The 18,458-nt window shown below is 36.7% G+C and overlaps 1 protein-coding gene and 1 long non-coding RNA gene across 3 annotated transcripts in view; one reads left to right on the top strand and one right to left on the bottom strand.

Annotated features, from left to right (window-relative positions):
* The window catches only part of GABRB1 (gamma-aminobutyric acid type A receptor subunit beta1), a 94,116-nt gene that overhangs the window by 23,761 nt on the left and 51,897 nt on the right, over nt 1-18,458 (bottom strand). The gene's annotated exons all lie outside the window — the stretch shown is intronic.
* Nucleotides 13,057-18,458, top strand: part of LOC128080096 (uncharacterized) — a 50,085-nt gene continuing 44,683 nt past the window's right edge. The window contains exon 1 of the long non-coding RNA XR_008206485.1: nt 13,057-13,384. This is a non-coding gene — a long non-coding RNA (uncharacterized LOC128080096). The remainder of the gene's footprint in view (nt 13,385-18,458) is intronic.

Here is an 18,458-nt window from a genome sequence, read left to right as displayed (position 1 = left end):
TTCATTTTTAGTGTTCTTAATTCAAACATCTTCAAATTGGTTTGCACATTTTTATTTATAACGGGTACTGCAATAGTTCCATTTTTCATTCTGCTCTCATGTAATGCTTTCTAAGATTTGTCTGATATGCATGTGCATTTTCCATGGTAGGGAAGCACTGGTAGCATGTGAATCATTGTTTTTATGGTTTCATAATCAGTTTATCAGTATGACAATAGTATATTGCCTCTCAAAATTGTATTATGCAATCAAAATCTTATGGAATGTACATCATCTGTTGGTTACTGAAGAAAATCACTTGCAGGGTGCTTTCAAACTCACAGAAGTGAGTTTGCATCTGCAGTTTCAGGTTTGTCATTTTTTTTTTTTTTTGTGTGTGTGTGTGTGAGAAAAGGGTTCATATGTGCTTATACAACTTCTGAAGTCTGAATGGGCAAACATGGCCTGAAATCTAACTGGCCTCTCACTCCTTCTCATGAAAAGTTCCTTCCTGAGAAAGATCCCTCTTTTCTGGATCTGGATATCGTTCTGTTTCATGGTAATTAGCACCACAACAGCACATCTGGAGATTTTACTTTCAATGTGATGGAAGTCAAGCACACTTACATGCTGCACTGGGATGATAATTTGTGCTGTCACAGAACTGATAGAATAAAAGGGGGGAAAAAAAGCCATGTGTCTCTTTATTTTGACATGCTTCAAATTTCCTAATTCTTCACAATCCATCTGTCTACTTGTGTATGAGAACTGTCTAGCAAGAGCTGTGACAGACAAACCAGCCCATGAAATTACTGCGTAATGCTGTGTAAAGTATGATATTTCTGCTTTTCCACTGAGATTGATTTTTGTCTCAAGTATTGCTCATTGAATTGATTTACATGTTTCTTAATGTCTTTTGCTGAAAACTTCAGAACAGGTAGGACTTCATTTAGTTTAGCCTTGTACAAATGTCTTACTCAGAGACACTGAAAAAGCTGTGCAGTAATGATTTGTCACAACTCTACTTAATAACGCTGAAGATCGTATATAACTAACATTAGTCACAGTTACATGCTTCTGAATTGAGGTTTCATAGAGTCCCAATTAGCAAATCAGCCTTTAAGGTAATTCAGTTCACCTGGATCAGCCAGATTTATTTAAATGTGTACAGAAGTAGACATAATGTTTTCTAGACCACAGGGTTACAGTGGCCAGCTGTTTCTTCATGGCCAGTGTGTCTGTACTTCTGACTTCTGCAGTTTTGAATATCTTACATAAGCAGCAGCAATTTCTTCCTTAATAATATCAAGAATTTTTTGTTGACACAAGGTAATTGTTCAGTAGTAAACGATGGGGAGCAGCTTTCCCTCTCATAACTCTCCCACCCCTAAGCTCTCTGGTCCTGCAACAAGCAGCTGTTTCTATATGAAGAAGGCTTTAGCTGAAGTTTGCAGAGATAATAGCCACATAATGCTAGGTGGCAAGGTCACTTGGGGAACACTGTCAGGCAGTTATGGGAGGGTGACTATCAGATGTGGAAATCTGGTGGAAGCTGGTGACTTCCCATTTCCCCTATAGACCTGCAGCTTTGAACATGGTATGGTGTCCTGGGCACAGGGGATGATGAGTAGCACCCAATCTCAATGTTGAAGCAAATATAATCTATTTGTGCACTGTTTTCTACCCTACTATCTTTAAATCCTTTTGTTTATTCAAAAGACAAATGATAAAATGTAGTTAAACGAAGAAGGTAAGTAGTTCTAACAGGTAAGAGAAATAATATTTATGAGAAGCAAAAAACTTTTTTTTTTTTTTTCAAAATGATTTATTGTATTTCAAATTATCTGATCCACTCTTAGCTTTTTTTGTGTGTGTGTGACTCTATGAATACCATATTCTTACTTATTGTCAAGTTATTCTGGACTAAAATAAAATTGTTTGAAAGAAAAACATTGCTGTCCAGTATTTGCAAAACACACTTTCTTGTGTAATACTGACAGAGGTTTCCCTGCAGGACAGTAAATCTTATAGTAACAAGTGACAAAGCTTAATATTTTTTGATACATCAGCAGCAAGCAGTTTAAGTTCAGAATGAGGGCAGGAAGTGGGGTTATGTTTCAGTACTTCATCAAAATGCTGTCAGAAAGCTATTCTTCAACTCTCAAAGAAGAAAGAGAAGCAATATTTAAGACAGGAAGAACAACTAAATGTGGAGATGATCAGAGCTAAACAATGCAAATTCTGTTGTGAGATGTTTCTTCCCAGTTGGAGAAAAGATATCAAATTTTAATGTTTGTTCTTTTTCTCTCAGTCAACAGAGAATAAATTATAAATATAGATGAGAATATGAACTGAGGTGAACTCTTTTAAGGGGAAGGAAAAAGAAAGCAAACTGAAATTTTCAAATAAAATTAAAAGTAGCCATGCTTCTCTTAACCACTGTGGAGCTGGGGGGTTGTATTACACACTAGAAGTAGATTTTCATATCCTAGGTAATATATTGCTTCTGTGTTAATGTAACTTCAGTAATATCAAGGAACTTAATCCTATAGCAACTTTTTGATATCAGAATTCAGTCCTGTATCACTGGAGTAATTGTCCTATTTGTCTCTTTATATTAGAGATCTAATGGGATGTCTTGTAGGCAGAGTTATTGACAGGGTAGAAGAAGGCATTGTGCATTTAAATATGCAATTTTTTTCTTTGTCCATGCTATGTACAACGTTGTCGTGCCTACTATAAATTTCAAAGCACAGCTTAAGAGATTAGTATCTGTCTGCTTGTCCCAGGGAGAAAATGTCAGCTCTGACCCTGAAAGCATGCCCAGCTTCAAGCGCTGTGAGGAACCTGCTTATGAGAGGAATCCACTTGCAAGAGGTGTATCTGAGCATTAGCAAGGGTTGGTGTTATGTGTTTTATACAATATAGTGTGTACTTGTACATGCTGTGTTCATCAAACTGTATTGCTTGTCTGATCAAATTCTATTAGAAAAAGAACTTACATTTGTTTATAAGTTTAGGATGAGCCAGTGTCTTCAATGATCTCATTAGAAGTTGAGAGAAAAAGGGATGATTGGCTCCTGAGCTGGATTTAGTAAGAGATTTAGGTACTTTGTTTTAGAGATGAGTTGATTAACATTTTTTTTTTCTTTATTGTGAAATGATTATAACTCGGCTTTAAATTTTTTTTTCCTCACAAAAGCAGTAAAAGTATATCTGTGACTCTATGATTCCAGGGAGACAAGCTGTTAACCACAGGATCAGTACTGCAGACTATGTAGTTTGATATGATGCTCAAGTTTATAAGGAGAGCATTTGTATGGATTTAGGTTAGCAAATGCAAAATACACTTTATTTTAATCTTTGCTCACAGAAACAGTAGAAATATTCAGCTCAGAGGGCTAAAACTGTAAGCGGCTGAGACTAGGATCTGGTGTGAGAAGGGTTCAAAACGTTTTATCATATTTGATAGTTTTACTTATGTTTTACAAAGATGAGATCAAGAAAAAATAATTACACTCTTCCAGGTTTAAGTGATATCCTGAACTACTGAGAGTTTGCTTGATTTGCCTCTCCACCATTTGTGTTGTTTTTTTTTTTTTTGTTTGTTTTTGTTTTTTTTTTTAAATAGAAAAATAAAACATTCAAAACAGTTTAAATCTCTCTTAGAAATGGCATGGTGTGCCTTTCCAGGAAAGGTGTGATATTCTTTATCTGTTTATGTACATTTATGTATGTCTGGGTAAATAAACATGTTGTTTATGCTTTGTTTTAAGCAGGGGGATATTTACTGCAGGTAAATAGTAATTAGATCAAAGCTTTCTCCCAAACTTTCATTAGAATTTTGTTGTATTTGCTTTAGGCAGAGCTGCCAAGCCAACCATTGATGCTACAGTGATCAGTCAACCCACAGTGCAGACAGCTTCTGACCTTTCTTGAAATAATTTGTTTTCAATGCAGTAACCTCACATGTCTCCAGAAGTCATCTCTTCCACTGCTTGTGGATAGCGGTGACACGGAGTGACTGGTGGCAGGGACAGACTGTATGCTCTGGACAAGGCTCCCACTACATTTTGATGCTATTGCCTCCTCTGTTCCATGTTTCTTTCCTTCCAGGCTGCCCTGATAGTTGCCCACATCAAGCCTCAAATGAAACACCATTGACTCAGAGTTAGGTAACCTCAAGCATCAATGTAAACAGCAACTGGGGAGATCAATATCTTGAGCTAGTATAGGTACAACCAGAAAAGCTTAAATGATCAAATTCTGCAATGTCTTTCAAGGGCTGAAATATTGTTTTTTTTTGTTTTTTTTTTTTTTTTTTAAACATGAAAATAAGTGAAGTGGTAAAACAAAATATGCTACTGAAAAGAATCAGAAGAATTAACTACTACAGTGCTACGGTCTAGTTCTGCTAGTGCTAGTGCTACTAGCAGTGCAGTAATGTACATGAGAGACACATTCTGACTTTGTTGTTCATCCTTGTGTACCTAGTAGCATTTCTGAGTGAATACACTTGGCAAATGTAGAGGAGGAATGTTTGGTTATCTCTGAGGCATAAATAAAAGTGTCTGTTTCCAGGCAAAAGTTAGGCATGAAAACTCAATCTACAAAGTGCCAAATCAATCAAGAACTGGGCTTGAACTGTTAATGCTAAATAGCAAATAAAAGAGCATTGCAGTCCCTATTATTATTTCTGTTCATGTATGTTCTTTTCCACAGAATCTATCCAGTGCCTGCTTAGGCTGCCATAGTATCTACTTCTTATCCCACTTCTTTTCCCTTCAGTCAGAAAATGAGTCACGGCTATGCCATTTCAGGAAACAAATCTTTGCTGAATAGTTTCATTTAGATGCTCCTAGAACTCTGCTCCAGAGAACAGTTGCATAGTACTATCACAAAGCAAGGATAGGGTGAGGAAATTACCCAAAATGAGGCCAAATAGGCTTGCTGACCCTTTGCTGACAGGAGAGCCTAAAGCTCCAGTGTAGAGGCCAAGTGATAAGCAATGAGGAAGAGAGACTCTAACATGGAAAAGTAGGGGAAGAGAAATAATCTGAAAGAAAGAATTTTGCTTTAACTGGATTTAGAACCTTCTAAAATCAAACCCTTAAACCGAATACACACTGTGAATAGGTAATCTAAGGTCTTTTTCTCTTCAATGGAGTATATAAAAAATGACTCTACTTACTGTGAAAATGAATGACTTGCTTGTAAAGATCTAGAAATACGAAAAATCATTAAAATGCTATGATGTAACTTTTTAAATATTAGCAAATAGACCTATTTGATGCTTATAATCAAGTTTCAGCACAGTGAGGAATTTTACAGCCTAGACACAAACCCATGAAAATAAATTTCATAATATAAATCCTAAGAGAACTATAGCTATACCAGGGCAAACAAGATACTTCAATAAAAATTGCCTGAGAATTGGAGCTGAAATTTACTGCAAGAAGTAGGTCAGTTTGACAATGCAAGCACATTGCAGGACAAAAAGTGAGAGACAGATGAGAATTGCTTAGCATTAGAGAAGGTCCAAGAGGAAAGTAAAGTGAGATAACTAGTTTTGAATACAGTTTTAATAAAACAAATGGTTCTAAATCTCTGCAGAATGATTTTGAATGTAGAGTGTCCTCTGACTATTAAACAGTTAGTGTGAGTAGCGAATTGCTTATGGGTTGTCCTGACACCAATGAGCCCTGCTGCTTTTTAAGCTAGAAGGAAGTAGAATACAGTAATTACTCAAGTACAAAGGAATCTGATGTGAGGGTTTTAGGACATTGTCCAACATGGTTTGAATCTAGTCCCTTCTCCCAGGAGAATGCAACAGAAACAGGAGGTGGCATTTTCTGTTAAGTCCAGTAGAGAAAAAAGATGGAATATGAGGAACAGGAGAAACTCTGAATCAAAGAGTTTTCTACTAGTATTTGCAGTTAAGTTTTGTAAGCTTTATAAAGGGCTCACCTATAAAATCTATTATCAACATGCATCAACTAGGAGAAATTGCAATAGCAACAATAAATGGCTCCTTAAATATGACATTATGCTGATTCATGCATGTAAATGACTGCAGAACCTAATCAAAATATGCTATGACCACTCATAGAGCAGAGCTTAAACTGTTAAGCTTTTCCGGATCACTGAAGTGATTCTTAACATTGTGACCAATTTCTGGAGTATTTCTCAGTCTTCATCACATATGGATTTCCCTAGCTTTCCCCTCCTTTCCCTCCTCTGTTTTAACTAGATAGTAAGCACGCCCCATTTGTCCCAGATGAGTAGCAGAATGTGAACACTAATAATTTCAGTCAGTGATGCTGGCAGAGTAATTATATCTTGATTCATATGTTCTGTGGAAACTCAAGTGCACCTGAAGAAGCTGAGCTGAAGCAGTTAATCTACCATGTGCGGTGACTAATTTCCTTGCAGAACTAAAATTAAAATAAAAATCTTACACTATGAGCTTAATGAGAGGATCTTTACTTTTGCCAAAATATTGACCTCAAAGCATGAATGAAGAAATTAGATTGCTTTCTTTCAGGACCCTGTCTTACAGGAAAGTCGATTGATAATCAAGCCCTGTCAATGGATCTTAATTGGAAGAAGAGATAAATTAGAGAAGAAATGAATGTTTTCATTGCGCTTGGCACAAGACTTATTCTGTAATTTTGAATCAGTGTAAGGCAACTGTGGGAGCACCCTGAATGGCCTTTGTGAGTCTCTTTTTTTAATTAGTAGTTACTGTGGGTAAGATGATAATAGGCTTGTAGTGGCTGAAATAGGTGAAGAAGAATTCACCAAAGCAACCTCAGTTAGCATCTGTATGACATCTGTAGTCCCAAGCAGAGAGGATGTTAGGTATACTTGGAGTGAACTAGGAGTGACCATTTTAAACCAGCACAGCACGGGTTAGGAAAAGAATATATTTGTACTCTCATCTGTGTGAATAATTTATTTGAGCTCATCCTTTTCACCCAGGTCTTCGGCTAGACTTGCATGAGATGGAGCAGGTTAATAAGCCCCAGAGAGTGAGTAGCTTTGGTGTATTTAAAGCATTATCTTCTCCTGACTGCCAGAACTGATGAGTCATATGCAGATTTCTCCTGAGTGGGTCATGTTGAAAAGAAAATCAGCTTTGTGCCAGTGAGATATTGTTTTTCAATGAGGAGATCTTTCAGGATAGAGAGATTGATAAATTTAAATTGATAGGGGATCAATATTGCATATTTGGATGTGTTGCACATATGGGGAGGAGGGTTCACTCTTTTAGTCTTTCAGTAATACTAGATGTTATACAGAGTTTGGCGAAAAATATGCATATTTAAATTCAAATTTCAATTCAGGACTGGGAGAAGAACAACTTACTCAAATGTTGAAGCTTTGTCCCATTTTATTTGGTTTTAGACTTCAGTTATAATAAAAATTTAATATCTTTTACTCTTAGCCTCTTTATTTGCTGCATGCATCAGTGATCCAGAAGACTATAATGTAGTTATGTAGTATCTTGAATGCACAAAATGTCACTGCTGCTCTGGAAATTGAATCCCTCATAAAGAAAGAACACAGGCTAAGTATAATAAACTCTTTTGTTTCAGAAGCTAACTACATGATTCATAAAATAAAGAAGTGTTTTATGTCCTGTAGATGACATACATAAAAGTTTTCCCTGTGGTATCTCTGTAGATCTTATTTTATCTGTCTGCATTTCCCCCTCTTTTAAAACTGTGAATGTCTTTTTTAATAGTTACAGAAAGAGACTGCCTGGTTGTCTGTGTTGTCTGCTGTTTAAAAAGAGAAACTTTTCCAAAGAGGTGGGCATATACATGTGTTCAAGTAGGAGAGTAAAGGATACCACCGTGTACTTAAGTGTTCAAGTTTTCCACTCTGTGCTTCATGATACACTATTGATACTTTATAACACAGCAAGGGGCTGGCAATCTATAATTAAAACTATGCCAATTTCCATCTGAAATCCAGTAAGAGGTATGACTAGAGTCTTCTTGGATTTTTTTGCATATTCATTTTGACTTTAGAGCTGCATTTATGGTACTTCCCTTCTTGATTTTTTCACTAAAATCATGAAGACTATCTACGTTCTGAATGGTGGTATGAATATATTCATGAAGATTTCATGCATCTGTGAAATGTGAGTAAGCTATATGTTATATGGGGATGTATTAGCTCTTGGCTCCTCCAGCTAAGAATCAAAGACTTGATGAAAATAAAATATACATGTTTTATGATCTGAATCATGGGGCTGAATGAATACAAGACTGAAATCCTCAGCTCTTTTTCATCATAACAGACACTGCTCATGTCCTTCTGAGAATTTCCTAGATCAGGCTCAGCTGTTGACCTGTATCAGGCTTTCTTACAGCCTTCTTTAATCCTGGCTCAAGTAAAATTTAATATTCTGCAGATTTGGACTCTTCAGATTTTAGTTCTTTCCTTGCAATTTATCTGTGCTTGATGTAAAAACTAGTTGACATATAATTCCTCACAGTCAGAATCTATTGTTGTGTCCATTCATTTTTTATTTAGCTTTAAAAGCACGCTATGGTAGACTTTATAAAATGCATGCTGTTCTGCCTTTATTTATGTAGTGTTCATAAAGACAGAATAAGCAAAAATCTCAATGTTTTTCAATAATTCAGTTGTGGCCTTTACAATCCTTTTCTCTGCCCAAATTGGCCTCTTTTTCAATGAGAATGTGGTTATTCCAACAATAAAAATGATGATATAATAACAAAAAAAAAAACAACCACAAAACTTCCCTTTCAAAAATACCTGAAGATAGAACAAGCTTTCATAATTATTTCTTCTGTCTTTGCATCTGATGATAATGCTTAGATGAGAGATGTACTTTATCATTACTTAAATATATGAAATTAAGATAGAAGCTTATGACATACGTTATCATTTTATATTCGAGTTGTCTGACTCATGAAGGAGAACTTTGCAGATAAAATCAGGTGGTGTGATGCTTAATTCTTGCTCTGTGTTATTCTTTCACAACCTGGCTGTTGCATTGTGCTTGAAACCCCAAGAGGTGGCTAGATAATTTTACTTGTTTGCTCTTCTGGGCTGAAAGAGAAATACAAAGTGAGATATTCTGCTCACCTACTGTTCTGTGTTTTCTTTTGGATTTCATAGTTCAGTAGTTCTTCTCTGGAATATTCTAATGAGGGAAGACACAGTAAGTCACATGGGCCTTCTTTAGTGCAGATGTTTAATGAAAATGCAGGAAAATATCAAAGACATTGTTATTATTCGAAGCTGTATTGCTTTGAAATTCTGATCCATCCGCTTTCCATCCTGTACATGTTTTGGCTATTATTCTCATGTTTAGTAGTTGAATCACGGGTTATTGCTAAGACTCAGTGTTCCATTAAGCTTAAAGAAAAGGCCCTCTAATAACCTACAGCCTTGATGGCTGCTCAGTGGCATCATAAACTCCCTTGTTCTGAAGAACAGGAAGGCTTATCTCAGAAATAAGCAAACAAGTTCCTTCCCTACTTACCCCCAGCAGATTAAGATGAAAATGGAATATGTAATTTATAAGAACAATTTCCCTTCCCTCTGGCCTAAGTTGTTTTTTTTTTTTTTTTCTTTCTCCCAGAATCACCATCACCTTTTTCTTGCTTCTTCTTGCCTTTTCTTATGGGCTGCAAACCGTTCATTAGAAGGAGCTATTACACTGTACTCAAATTCTAAAACCATTACCCTGAGGTTTCACAGAATGGTTGAAGGAGAGAGAATTAGGAACCTTTCCAGGAGAGAGATCTGAAAAGTGGTTTAGTAATGCCTTCTATGCTGGAGCTTCTACTAGTTTAAGATGTTCTGCCTGCGTATAATTTAGGACTGCATGGGAAAGTGGAATATTTGCACCTAAATTTTACACCTTATTGCATATTCACAAAATAAATGTGTCCTTGAAAGTAGTGGGATGAATTATAGTTAGGTTTTCCTTTTGGTCATTTAACTCCTTTTGCCACAGCCAGAAGTTTTTCTTTAAGCTTACTAACAGCAATTCAATTTTGCAAATAATACTTAAGCTGATTAAAAAAAAAAATCAGTAGGTGACTGGGTATGGTGGAAGATTGATTTATGCCCCATGTCAGTGAAAATTCATGGAATGTGCTGTGTCCAGACAGCTTTACTTATAATCTTGTATGTATGCAGGCTTCTGAATTTTTTCAAGACAGTGCTTTGATATTTTCACTGACATCTTAAAAATAAGCCTGACATTTTGTCATCAAGAAATAATGGAGGAAGGAATTAGAAATAGAATAAAAAATCACTGGTAAATGAAGGCTTGTATACATATCAAACAGCAGAAGCTCACTGCTCATAAAAACTCTCATTGCCATTGAGAAAACACTGAATGAAACAGCCATTCCACCACTGAGATCTCAATCTCCAGCTTACAGGGACTCCTACAAAACATCTTCATAGAGGAATATGGATTTTCATCTTTATGACTGCCCTGCTCATAACCAGAAGAGTGAGAAGATATGGATATAAAATATTTGTGGGAAAGCTGGTGTGTAGTGTTCCATGTATTATAAGTGTGCAGTGCATAGCACTGGAGTACTTGTTGACACCCAGGAGGTAGTGGCTCCAGTATGGGCTGGATCTTTTATATGAGTTTTGCTTTGAAGTAATATACCAGCGGATCTGTGAGTTCAGAGCAATTGTCCAGTAATTAACTTGAAAGCTGTTGTTTCTGTTTGCCCTGAAGAGAAGATTGTGTGCCTGATAACTTTCTGAAAGCTTGTCTGCTTGTTGCAGTTAAATCAGGTGGCATAATAAAAAGGCTACTTTTTCCTTAAAAGATGAAGATTCATTGTGGCATTTTGCTTTTTTTGCAGTCCTAAAAATGTTCATCCAGTGCTATGTTGTTGTTGTTGTTTTCATTTCTTGTTAATCAGACTGAACAAATCCAGTTCTGTTCATGGCATCCACAGTGACAGCCACACAGACCATCTGCATGTTTGGATCCTTTCTATCCAGCGCGTAGGCTGTCCAAGTCAATCTCTACATGTTTTCCAGAAGTAGGAGTATTTTTGAACATTTAATTATTTCACTAATACCAGGCAAATTAATTTGTTGTGCAGAGGAGAATTATTTATTTTTCCTCTACTTAGTGATTTGCTTGTGAGCAGTTAAGAATTCATTGACTTCAAGGATAATAGTATACCATACATAGAGTCGTTAAATATTACTGAAACATCTGTGTCACACCTTCAAAATAAAATTCTTTCTCTGCTCAATTTTTAGAGGCAAAGTCCCAGCAGGGGGCTCCCAGGTAACACTGAGAAATCTGTGGGAGATGCTGCTTGCTAGTTGCTCACACTTGCATGATAGCTGTTATTTTAAAACTTAAAAAAAAAAATAAATTAAAAATTAAAAATCATCTTTGTGTTTTTTAAAAAGCACTTTAGGTAAGGCAGTTGCTATACTTTTTTGGCTCATCCCAGTGTTTTAGAGGAAATTGCTATTCCTTGGATTCAAAAGCAGACAGAGAAGGCGACGCTGTCTGGCTCAGACCTTTTGAAAATCAATCTGAGTGAGGTCTTGTGCCAATTTAGATTGAACTATCTAAGATCTAGGATTTTTTCTCCATTTTAGTAATTTTCTGCAAGCTGGCTAATTGTACATGCTGTATCAAGCAGCAGCAGCAATTATTGTATTAAGAACAGAATTAGCAGTCTCAAATGAAGAAATAATTAATACTTGATCCACAATTCTACGGTGTGTTATTCCCCCAACAAATAAATATAAAACAGCTAATTTTAGAGCTGTCTATTTTATTTTTTTGGAGAGCATGTAATAAAACAGGCCAGTAGTCACTTTTATTTCAAATAATTCTAACTGGGGTATCTTAGGATACAATCTGTGATTTTCTTTCTCCTCCTGTTTGAGAAAATATCTGACTAGATGACAGAAGTATTTCTTAAGGAAGATTTCTTAAGGTAATACTCTTGTACAGTAGTTTATTAGCTACAAAATCGAAATTGAGGTGTTTTATTTTCATAGGACTGCAAAGGTGTGTTCCAAAGACACTTTGTGATCAAAGAAAATTCTGAAAAAATGGTGAAATATTATTTGAATTAATTTGAATAAATGTGTGAAGTCTTTTTGTGTCTTGATTACCACTGAGAATATACTAATACTATACTATACTAATAAATACAGCATGAGAAATGCATAGATACTTCCTTTTGGAGAGCTGTTAGGCCTTTGAAAATGCTTGCACATTTCCTCCAAATTTACAGAAAAATCTCAGAGAGATGGACTTTCTTTTGTAAAAAGATTTTTCGTCAGAGAAAGATTTGTTCATCAGGACAAATTTAAAACATCCTACATCACCTACATCGCCTAATAGAATGAAAAAAAATTAAGATTTCCATAGCATACTTGCTCTGCAGATTCTTCATTTACCCAAATATACTAGTAAACAGAGCTGGAAGCAGATCACAGATCTCATGATTTATGCTTCCAATAAAACCACTTGATCACGCTGTCTTGCATAGTTTACAAATCCATTCATCTAAAGTTTATGAAAAATATTGCATGTGTAATCTCTTTTGACTGCACCCTCAGAAGTGGTTTTCAGAGGCTGTACTAAAAGAGCCATCAGTGACACAGATGTGATCATCACATAGTTGGAAGGCCTCAAAAGTGCTAAGGACTCTGGACTTCACCAAATTTCTTCTGCTTGTTCTGTGATGCATGGGAGATGTCAGCATACCCTCAGTGGGTAACTTGTCTTCTAGATGATAAACTTTTCATTATGATCTATAGAAATGATGGTGATACAAGAAAGTATATGTATTTTCTTGGAAAATGATCATTGCCTTTTTGGACCAAGCCTATTTCTACCTCCCTGTTTTAAAAAAGTTGGTCTTTGACATCTTCACATGGAAAGTGCTTTTGGTAGTTACATCAGTGGCTGTGAGTTGCTCTGACCTGTGATGAGACAAACAATGTGAAACCAGGCATGCTGAGGGGTAGGCAATGCTCTACCAGAGCTCAGGTGGATGCTGTTTCCTCATAATTTACCCATACATAAATGAAGAAATAGTTTGCAGCTGGCTTGGAGTCCTAGGTGGTTACTCTTGGGTAGGTTATTCCTAAGTAGACATTCCTAGCATAGTTTGAGTGGGTTTTACGTTGCTTTGCATTTGCCTATGCTTTTGTGTCTTCATTTGGGCTTTTGATAGTTCCAGTAACTCTGATGCTTCTAGATTCTTTTCTGAAAGATGATTTGTGGTTGTGCTTGTAATTCAGTCAAACAATACCCAGAACAACATAAATTGCATGTGAAGTATTGATATCCTTGTGTCTGTGAAGGCTGGTGTCTGAATCAAAGAAAACATTATCAGACCTGCAGTTTAAGGTAAGATTATGTATCACATTACCTAGTATTTCCACCTTAATAATGGTTTTGTAAAATAAACTTTTCAGTTGGTTCAGGTTTTGTCTGTTTCTTTTTTATTAGCATATTATAATGAATTTTGGCCTGGCAGTTATTAAAGCATGTATGTTGATACTAAAAGAAAAGGTGCCAAATAGAGAATGTTCTCTTGTATCTTTGGCGTAATTCATCTGTCACTTTCTTTTATTTTACTCAGGGACTTGGCTGTTCTCTAGACTGTAAATTATTCTTGCAGCTCCTTCTAAATTAGGCCAACAATATGGAAGAAGGAACTTATTAAGAGATCTGGGTGTATTCAGTGTAGTGCAGGTCTCTGTACCTGGGAAAATATCAACTGCCTCTCCTATGACTTTTTATTTACCTATCTAATGCTCCTATAACAGTAGAAAAGCTAGAGATTTTCCCCTTTCATCCTCCTTGATTTTGATTGCAGAAACTGAAAATCTTGGTTTGATTTTGGTTGTTGTCTCTGACTGCTATCAATATAAATCAGAATGAGGTTGCGTTTTGAGTAGTTATTTTTTCCCTCAATAGTAGTTGTCCTCACCAGGCTAGAAGTTAATAGTATGCAAAGTACAATCTTAATTCTTTTTTGAAATTATCAGTATCTTTAGAGAGAAATGGATAGAAAATAGCTTTCTAATGAACTGGGAAAATGGGGAAAATGTGTGTACCTCAATATGAGGTATGCTGCTTACAGTATGTTAACATACTAATATTCTCCACCAATATCTATCTGTAAAATAGCATTATATAAAAGCATATACTACTAATATGCACTTCTAAAAATATACTCTATAGGTGAAATTACAGTTTCTAGATGATCTCTTGCCTTTTTCTACCAAAAACATAGGTGAATGTTGTAATGGTGAAAGAAAAATTTTCTGTTGTGGCTGTGATGTAATAATATCTTATTCTTCTGGGTTTTTTACTCCAGTATAACTTGTTTTAATACCTGCTGCTAAATCTCTTGGTATTGAGATATGGAATAAAAGTCTTGCTGTATTGTTTCCAAGACTATTATATTTCTTTGTAAGTTGCCCTGTGTTTTCTGTAGTGTGAGATAAAAAGTCTTTTTTCTTTCAGTTAGATGCCATTGATTTTTATCGTTTAGAATTAATGCATTTATCTTGTTTTTTTGGCTTGAGTTGAACATGGGTGGTGACATAGTGGCCTTTTATGATGGAGTTACAGCTTGAGTAGATAAAGAAAGAGGAACTGATGTCATCTACCTGGACTCATGCAAAGGGTTTGACACTATCCTATACAATATGCTGGCTTCCTAACTGAAGAAAAATGGATTTGATGGACAGACCACTAGCTGGATAAGGAATTGGCTGGATGGTTGCACTGAGGGAATTGTGGTCAATGGCTCAGTGTCCAAGTGAAGACTGGTGACAAGTAATGTTCCTCAGGGATTGGTGCTGGGACCGATGCTATTTAATGTCTTTGTAGGCAATGTGGACAGTGGAGGAACTGGGGAGGGGCTTTTTGTAAGGGCACATAGTGACAGGATGAGGGGAAATGGTTTTAAACTGGAAGAGGGCAGACTAAGATTAAATACTAGGAAGAAATTCTTTACTACAAGGGGGGTGAGACACTGGAACGTGTTGCCCAGCAGGGTTCTGGATGCCCCTGTGCCGAAGATGTTCAAAATCATTCTGGATAGGGCTTTGGGCAACCTGATCTAGTGGAAGTGTCCCTGCCTATAGCAGCTTTATAGATTATCTTAAAGGTCCCTTCCAACCCAAGCCATTCTGCTATTCTGTGACAATAGATTGAGTACTAGTGTGAGCAGGCTGCCTGTTGCAGTGATGGCATGTCCTAAGAGGGACCAGTCAACTCTTCTAATCAAATCCATGAGGGTGTTTGAAGGAAAACTCAGTAGTCTCAAATCAAGACAACACAGAATCAATCCACAAAGCAGTGAAATATCACTGTACTAAAATATATGAATTCTTGGCTAGCAGTATTTGCAATAGTTATGACCTAGTAGACCTGCATGTGAGAAAGGCTGAAATAAGTCTTTACACTGAAAACAAAGATCGCCCTCTCCTAGTGGTGCCTGGCAAAATGCACCCTTGTGGCAGCAGTAAGACATGGTCTTACTAAACATAACAACTGGAAGTGTTCTGGTCCAGTCCTTCTCATACTTGTCATAGCATGCTCAGTCCCTCTGCTTGAATGAATCAACACCACCTCTAATGATGACAGATAAGTTTGTGTTTGAATATCAGAAGGAAGGGTGACATGCGTAAAGGTATCACAGAAGGCTCCCTTAGCCAATATTTTCTGAAGGACATGCCCATGCTTTTCAACATGAAACATTAAATTCTGCATTTATTATGTGACAATAATATGTTTCAGAAGCAATGAGATGCCACTGTTCTACTTGTGAAATGAATTAGGAAGTAGCAGGATGATTCTAGGGAAGAATTATTTATATCAGAACTTCCATTCGTAATACAGTGATGTAAGAATTTGAGTATGCAGTTCCATACAACCAATTAAATATTTCAAAGATAGACTATATCTATAGCATCTTACTAAAAAGAAAGGGAGAAAGAAACATCCGTGTCATATGCTGGTTTGAACATCTAAGGTTTTGGAAGAGATTTCTAGAGAATCTTACCAGAATAGCCAAATAAATCCAAAAAACAGTGATGAGAGAGGCTGCTAGCGCAAGAAGGATTACAGCTGTGTGATTTAATGATTTACTAAAGCTGGGAGGGTGGGGAAGTGAAAAGAAGACTAGTTCACAGGCTGCTGTGGAGCAAGCTAGAGGTGTGTCTCAGAAGCCACCGTCCCCATGCTGCAGGTTTGCACTTAAAGGGAATTTTCTTTGCCTTAAGATGTAAGTGGGCACTGTATTTCAGTACACCATAAAAATAATAATTGCTGCTCATGGGCGTGTTTGATAGAGACTGAAGCAAAATGTGTCAGGTATATAATACTTATTAGCTGCACTCAGCCTCCCTGGCATGTTTGAAAACGTTTATGTGCATTTACTTGTTTGGGCAATAGAATGAAAGAGTTGGTTAGTAATGTTACACATGATTCACTACCATGAATAATAAGCAGAAGTAGCATCTGCATTAAGAAACATAATGCTAATTCACATCTCTAGAGGGCAGAAGGCTTAAGAGCGTTCTGTGTCTGTATAAATAGATATGTGCACATCATTCCTCAATCTGTTGTGATCTAGCAGCTGAAAGAAAAAATATCTAAAGGAACTGTTTGTGTCATCACAGAAACAGTACTGTAATGGAGACATAGGGAACTGATAACATTTTGCTATATGATCTAAAACCAGTTCAGTGCATTCAGTGTATGTTTCCCTTGTTTATTCATCCGTAAAGTCAGACAATTAATCGTGCTTTATTTTAACTTAACTGTGTTGGAACTGAACATTGCATCAGTGCCAAACTGCTGAGCAGCTGGATGCAGGTAGAGTGGGTTATTTAGCATTGCTGTGATTGTTCCAGTTCCTGTTTAAAGAAGCTAATAAAATATCATATCTGAGTCTGAAAAGGCACAGTTAACTCTGGAGTGAAAATAGAAAATGGGGAATGGAAGGCATGCAGAGAAGCAAGTTTAAAGCATCCCAGAGGCTGACTGAAGGCCATGACTGAGTAGACTGGGAATTTGCTTGGAGCTCGGACTCCAGCCTGCTATACAATTGGGGGTTTCTGTCTTGTTTGAGTTGTGCCAGTCCAGCGCTCCATCTTCAGTAATGGAAGTTAAGCTCATAATTCATGAGTTTTGGTGGTACTCTTTGCGCTGTGTGCTACATAGAAGCTGGATGTAAAACAACATACTACAAAGTTTCTTCTCTACCTAGTAGGTGAAGATTGGAGCTGTGCTGAATTTTCTAACAGGCAATATTTAACTTCACCTCAGAATACTTTCTGCAACATCTCTCTTATGAGGAATATGTTGTCTGATATAAAATAAATTCTTGTTGGTGTGGTCTGAAGGTGATCTGCAGACTGACGGTGGCATGCTTATTAGTGTAAGGACAGTGGCTGCTAATAGATGCAAAATGTTCAGTGTGTTAATTGCCATTTATGGTACGAAACTTATTTCAGTGTCTCTTCTGCTTCTGCTCACTGTTACCTCTGGCTTCAGTCAGGTATTTCCTGTGGGACTGGAATGTTACACATGCTTTTGCTGTCAGAGTGAACACTGCTTGCCTGATGCATCTAAACAGCAGCCTTGTCTTAGGGAAACCACTGCTCAGCAGCTAGAGTTGTGAATGTGGCCAACAGTGCAACAGCAGAGCACCTCTTTCTGCACTTGGCTGGCGATGATAAGGCTGCATGTATGAGGAATACATGCAATATTAGTTGTGTTTGTGTTGGGGACGTTTTCAAGCAAAGAAGTGCTCTCATCATAACTGCTCTGCTGAACTGATTTTCAGTTTGATTGAAAGGAACAACAGGAGGTCTGAAGGGAAAGAGGTGTTTTTCCCATGTTCTGTTTAGCAGGTAGTAATGATGTTCTGTAATCTGTCAGCTGTTTCCTTATGGGTCTCTGGTTTACTTTTTTACAGCCGAAGCAATAGAACAGATCTGGCTGTACTAAAGTACCTTTCATGCCTTGGTAGAAAGTGCGTGGCCTTTTAATCTAACGAGTTCAAAAGAAAAATTATGATGAGCCAATATAATAAATAGCTTTTAATTTTTTTTGTTTGTTTCTTGTGAAGCTTGAGTTGATGAGTTGGAAGGTTCTCTGAGAGTACGAGGAGTGAAATATTTTGAAAGGTTGTGATTTTATAGACTAAGAGGACACATCAAACATTTATTTTTTTTGTAAGATGTAAGTTATAGTTCTTCAAATATTACTTTCATTTTGAATTGCTGCAGCAGTTTTTTTCTTTCTTTTTTTTTTTTTTTTTTTTTTTTTTTCCTTCCTACTCCTATCTTAGGTACAATTTTAAGGCACTTAATCTAGGTTTAATGCTTTTTTCCCCCCTGGATTTACTGAAATATGTTATCGGTTTTATGCTCTCCGAGGATTTTTGCTGTTGAATGAT

Source organism: Tympanuchus pallidicinctus, unplaced genomic scaffold (genome assembly GCF_026119805.1).
Source record: "Tympanuchus pallidicinctus isolate F22 unplaced genomic scaffold, pur_lepc_1.0 scaffold2, whole genome shotgun sequence".
Lineage (NCBI taxonomy): Eukaryota > Metazoa > Chordata > Aves > Galliformes > Phasianidae > Tympanuchus > Tympanuchus pallidicinctus.
The sequence above is the reverse complement of the archived record's forward strand: the minus strand, read 5'-3'. Positions and strand labels throughout refer to the sequence as shown.